This window comes from Somniosus microcephalus, unplaced genomic scaffold, assembly GCF_052327205.1.
Source record: "Somniosus microcephalus isolate GS21.2 unplaced genomic scaffold, FLI_Smic_1.0 unresolved_chr6, whole genome shotgun sequence".
NCBI lineage: Eukaryota > Metazoa > Chordata > Chondrichthyes > Squaliformes > Somniosidae > Somniosus > Somniosus microcephalus.
The window spans coordinates 4,574,503-4,580,864 of NW_028225184.1; positions in this window are offsets into that span (position 1 = coordinate 4,574,503).

Genomic DNA, 6,362 nt, shown 5'->3' on the forward strand with positions numbered 1-6,362 from the left:
TGATTGGAGGAGAATGGTAATTGTCCCTAACCCGCGGCTTCTACCACCTAGAAGGACAAGGGCAGAAGGTGCATGGGAACACCATCACCTCCAAGTTCCCCTCCAGGTCACACACCATCCTGTCTTAGAAATACATCGGCCGTTCCTTCACCGTCGCTGGGTCAAAATCCTGGAACTTCCTCCCTAACGGCACTGTGGGAGCACCTTCACCTCAGATAAGGCGACCAAAGCTGCACACAATACTCAAGGTGTGGTCTCACCAAGGCCCTGTACACCTGCAGCATAGTTTGTCTATTATGTAGGATTCAGCAACCGCAAGACAGGTGGCTGTCATGAGTTCCCTAATATATACTAGAGTATATTTGTTTGTTTTTTGGTGAGTTAACATTAACTAATAATCATTAAATCTTTATGTACCTGGTCCATTGCGGGTGAATATCGTGAGCGATGACTTTGTTTAAACTGGGCTGTGCTGTACGTGAGGGCTCACCACACAGACCAGATGAGGGGATTTGGATGAGGGAAAGTTCCTGAAACGGGATTTTGAAAGAGTGATTCTCTTTCACTGGGGGTTACAAGATCACAAGATAGTTATGGATGAGTTATGGATCCATGCAGAAACTTTAATGTCTCCCGCTCGCAGCATTCCATTGTCACTTAAATAATTTCACTGATTTTGCCTCCACAACCCGATCTGGGTCTTCATCCCATGTGTTGTTCACTCTTATGTGAAGATCTTCGTACTACCAGTCCTAAGTTTCCCAATTACTAGTGTACTCTTGTCTTAATCTCACAATTTCAAGAGTGAAGTTAGGAAACACTTCTACACACAAACGGTGGTAAAAGTTTGGAACTCTCTTCCGCAAACGGCAATTGATGCTCGATCAATTGTTAATTTTAAATCGGAGATTATCTTTCTGTTAACCAAAGGTATAAAGGGATATGGGGCAAAGTGGGTAGATGGTGTTAGGTCGCAGATCAGCCATGATCTCAGTGAATGGCGGAGCAGGCTCGAGGAGCTGAATGAAACATGGAAACATAGAAGATAGGAGCAGGAGTAGGCCATTCGGCCCCTCGAGCCTGCTCCACCATTCAATGAGATCATGGCTGATCAACCAAACTCAGTACCCGGTCCCTGCTTTCTCCCCATATCCCTTGATCCCTTTAGCCTTAAGAAATATATTTAACTCCTTCTTGAATATATTTAATGAATTGGCTTCAACTGCCTTCTGTGGTAGAGAATTCCAGAGGTTGACCACTCTCTGGGTGAAGACATTCCTCCTCATCTCTGTCCTAAATGGCTTACCCCTTAGACTGTGACCCCTGGTTCTAGACTCCCCCGCCATCGGGAACATCCTTCCTGCATCTAGTCTGTCTAGTCCTGTTAGAATTTTATAAGTTTCAATGAGATCCCCTCTCATTCTTCTAAACTCCAGCGAGTATAAGCCCAATCAACCCAATCTCTCCTCATACGTCATTCCTGCCATCCCAGGTATCAGTGGTGAATCTGCGCTGCACTCCCTCCATGGCAAGAACATCCTTCCTCAGATAAGGCGACCAAAACTGCACACAATACTCAAGGTGTGGTCTCACCAAGGCCCTGTACAACTGCAGCAAGACATCCTTGTTCCTGTACTCGAACCCTCTCGCATACTATTTGCCTTCTTAACAGCCTGCTACACCTGCATGCATATCTTCAGCGACTGCTGCACAAGGACACCCAGGTCTCGTTGCACTTCCCCTTCTCCCAATCTATTGCTGTTCAGATAATAATCTGCCTTCCTGTTTTTGCCACCAATGTGGATAACCTCGCATTTATCCACATTATACTGCATCTGCCATGCTTCTGCCCAATCACCCAACCTGTCCAAATCATCCTGTAGTTTCTCGGCATCCTCCTCACAGTACACACGCCCACCCAGCTTTGTCTGCAAACTTGGAGATATTATATCTAGTTCCCTCGTCTAGATCATTACTATATATTGTGAATAGCTGGGGTCCTAGGACCGATCCCTGCGGTACCCCACTAGTCACTGCCTGCCACTCAGAAAAAGACCCGTTTATTCCAACTCTTTGCTTCCTGTATGCCAACCAGTTCTCTATCGAAGTCAGTACCTTGCCCCCAATCCCATGTGCCTTAACTTTACACGATTCTTTTTCCGAGTGGCAGGAAGTGACTAGTGGGGTACCGCAGGGATCGGTCCTAGGACCCCAGCTATTCACAATATATATTAATGATCTGGACAAGGGAACTAGATGTAATATCTCCAAGTTTGCAGATGACACAAAGCTGGGTGGGCGTGCGTGCTGTGAGGAGGATGCCAAGAAACTCCAGGATGATTTGGACAGGTTGGGTGATTGGGCAGAAGCATGGCAGATGCAATATAACGTGGATAAATGCGAGGTTATCCACTTTGATGTCAAAAACAGGAAGGCAGATTATTATCTGAATGGCAATAGATTGGGAGAAGGGGACGTGCAACGAGACCTGGGTGTCCTTGTGCACCAGTCGCTGAAGGTAAGCATGCAGGTGCAGCAGGCGGTTAAGAAGGCAAATGGTATGTTGGCATTCGTAGCGAGAGGGTTTGAGTACAGGAACAAGGATGTCTTGCTGCAGTTGTACAGGGCCTTGGTGAGACCACACCTTGAGTATTGTGTGCAGTTTTGGTCGCCTTATCTGAGGAAGGATGTTCTTGCCATGGAAGGAATTCAGCGAAGATTCACCAGGCTGATACCTGGGATGGCAGGAATGACGTATGAGGAGAGATTGGGTCGATTGGGCTTATACTCGCTGGCGTTTAGAAGAATGAGAGGGGATCTCATTGAAACTTATAAAATTCTGACAGGACTGGACAGACTAGATGCAGGAAGGATGTTCCCGATGGTCGGGGAGTCCAGAACCAGGGGTCACAGTCTAAGGATAAGGGGTAAGCCATTTAGGACAGAAATGAGGAGGAATTTCTTCACCCAGAGAGTGGTGAACCTGTGGAATTCTCTACCACAGATGGCAGTAGAGGTCAATTCATTAAATATATTCAAGAAGGAGTTGGATATATTTCTTAAGGCTAAAGGGATCAAGGGATACGGGGAGAAGGCAGGGACAGGGTACTGAATTTGGATGATCTGCCATGATTTCATTGAATGGCGGAGCAGGCTCGAGGGGCCGAATGGCCTACTTCTGCTCCTATCTTCTATGTTTCTATGTTTCTATGAAGGAGGGTGTGTCTTATGAAGAAAGGTTGAGCAGGTTGTACCTATACTCATTGGAGTTTAGAAGAATGAGACGGGATCTTATTGAAACATATAAGATTCTGAGGGGGCTTGACAGGGTAGATGCAGAGCGGATGTTTCCCCTCATGGAGGAATCTAGAACTAGGGGGCATAATTTCAGAATAAGGGGGCACCCTTTTGTGGTAAACCACTTTTATCGTTCACTATCGTTACACTATGGTTATCACTGTTTATATCGTTACACTATGGTTATCACTGTTTACACTGTTGTATCACTACACAAGGTCACCTCTTGCCACGCTGTTATACCTGGGCTGACCACAGCTGACTCCGCCCATGGCTCCGCCTGCTTGCCCAGGTATAAAGGTGGTCGACTGGCTGGTATTCCTCCTTGTTGGATCCGATCACCCACGAGGGTGGGCTCTGTTATTTAGCCAATAAAAACCTATAGTTATTAACTTAACTCGTCGCTTTTCATGAACTGAATTGATAGGTATATCACCTTTTAAATCAGAAATGAGGAGGAATATCTTCTCGCAGAGGGTCGTGAATCTTTGGAATTCTCTTCCCCAGAGAGCTGTGGAGGCTGGGTCATTGAATATATTTAAGGTGGAGATAGACAGATTTTTGAATTGTAAGGGAGTCAAGGGTTATGGGGTGTGGGCAGGGAAGTGGAGTTAAGGCCAAGATTAGATCAGCCTTGATCTTATTGAATGGCGGAGCAGGCTCGAGGGGCTGAATGGCCTACCCCTGCTCCTACGTCTTATGTTCTTATGTTCTTTGCTTTGTGAAGGGAACATGAACAATGAAAACATCATCAACCAGCTGATTGGACAGAAGCTGGTGAACTTGGAAAGGTTTGTCTTAACCTGTTGATCATGTATTATTAGTGAAAGTCGCAGTGAGCAATATGAACAGTTTAACAGATACAGTAATATTGGTGCACAGTCGGGTGGAATAGTTCATTGTTATTGGTAGATCTTCCATGGCGTTGCTCACAGGCAGTCTGGGGCCGAGAGCTTGGTTACTGAGCCCCACTCTCAGCTCCTCACTGTTGACCGGCTCCTCCCAGCCCTTGATTTTGGTGCTCACTCCCTGATCTGTAAATGTAGACAACCACTTATCATTGGTAGACCTCCCATGCCATTGCTCATAGGTAGTCAATGAGTGTCAGCATGGATTTGTGAAGGGCCGGTCATGTCTGACTGATCTAATAACCTTTCGGAGGAGGTCAGTAACATGGACAAGGGAGTGTCTCTGGATCTTGTATGTGTGGACTTCCAGAGGGTTAAATTATGAGGACAGGTTGCACAGACTGGGCTTGTATTCCCTCTAGTATAGAATATTAAACGGTGATATAATTGAGGTGTTTAAGATGTTCAAAGAGTTGGTAGGGTAGATCGATAAAAACGATTTCCTCTGGCGGGGAAATCCAGAACAAAGGGGCATGAGATTAAAATTAGAGTTAGCCTGGTCAGGGATGTGATGTCAGGAAGCACTTCTTCTCCCAAAGGCTAGCGGAATTGTGGAACTCTCTCCCCCCATATCTATTGAGGCTGGGGGTCAATTGAAAACTTCAAAAATGAGATTGATAGATTTTTGTTAGGCAAGAGTTTTAAGGGATGTGGAACCAAGGCGGGGAAATGGAGTTAACATACAGGTCAGCCATGCTTTGGCAGAACAGACTCGAGGGGCTGAAAGGCCTCCTCCTGTTCCTAAGTTGATCAAGAGATATCAAACAAAGACAGGTAAATGGATTTGAGGTGCAGAGCAGCCATGGTCTAATTGAATACTGGAGCAGGCTCGAGGGGCTGAATGGTCGGCTCCTGTTGCTTTAAATGTATGCAATTACTTAACATAATTGGTAGAAGGCAAACAATCCCATCACTGCCCATCGCCCACGCACCCTGTGCTATGGGTCATAACCACATGGAAACCTGTTATTGCTTTCTAGCGAAACAAGTCAGTTTAACTTAAGTAAAGCCCAAAGGTTTTTCCCATATATGGTTTCAAGGTGAGGTCAAACCGTGACATAACCGAATAAGCCCCACCCTCACACTGCGCATCACACTGAGATGCGACATCACAATAGCTTTGTAAAGTAGATAAATATTAGCCAGGCTGAGATAACAACAGTTTGTAAAGGCAAGGGAACTGCACTGAGTCTGATCTGTCTAGGACTGAATGCGGTCGGCTCGAACATCTGAACAGCTTTGCTCTGTGAAGACAACACGAACAATTGAAACATCATCAACCAGCGGCTTGGACAGAATTCGTGAACTTTGAAAGGTTTGTCTTGCTGGGATCTCAGGAATGGACGTATGAGGAGAGATTGGGTTGATTGGGCTTATATTCGCTGGAGTTTAGAAGAATGAGGGGATCTCATTGAAACTTATAAAATTCTAACAGGACTAGACAGACTAGATGCAGGAAGGATGTTCCCGATGGTTGGGGAGTCCAGAACCAGGGGTCACCATCTAAGGATAAGGGGTAAGCCATTTAGGACAGAGATGAGAAGGAATTTCTTCACCCAGAGAGTGGTGAACCTGTGGAATTCTCTACCACAGAAGGCAGTTGAGGCCAATTCATTAAATATATTCAAGGAGTTGGATATATGTCTTGAGGCTAAAGGGATCAAGGGATATGGGGAGAAAGCAGGGACAGGGTACTGAATTTGGATGATCAGCCATGATCTCATTGAATGGCGGAGCAGGCTCGAGGGGCCGAATGGCCTACTCCTGCTCCTATCTTCTATGTTTCTATGTTCCTATGTCTTAACCTGTTTATCTTGTATTATTAGTGAAAGTCATAATGAGCAATATGAACAGTTTATCAGATACAGTAATATTGATGCACAGTCAGGTGGAATAGTTCAGTTTGTTATTGGTAGTTCTTCCATAGCGTTGCTCATAGGTAGTCTGAGTCCCGGAGCCTGGTTACTGATGGTTACTGAGCCCCACTCCTCACTGACCGTCTCCTCCCAGTCCTGGAGTTTAATGCTCACTCCCTGATCTGTAAATGTAGACAACTATTTACTGACTGTGACTAACTGTGTTTGGAGCTGTACTTCCAGCTTGTATCATTCCCCGTGAAAGTCAGAGTCAGTTACAGCAAAATCCGTGCAGATATAA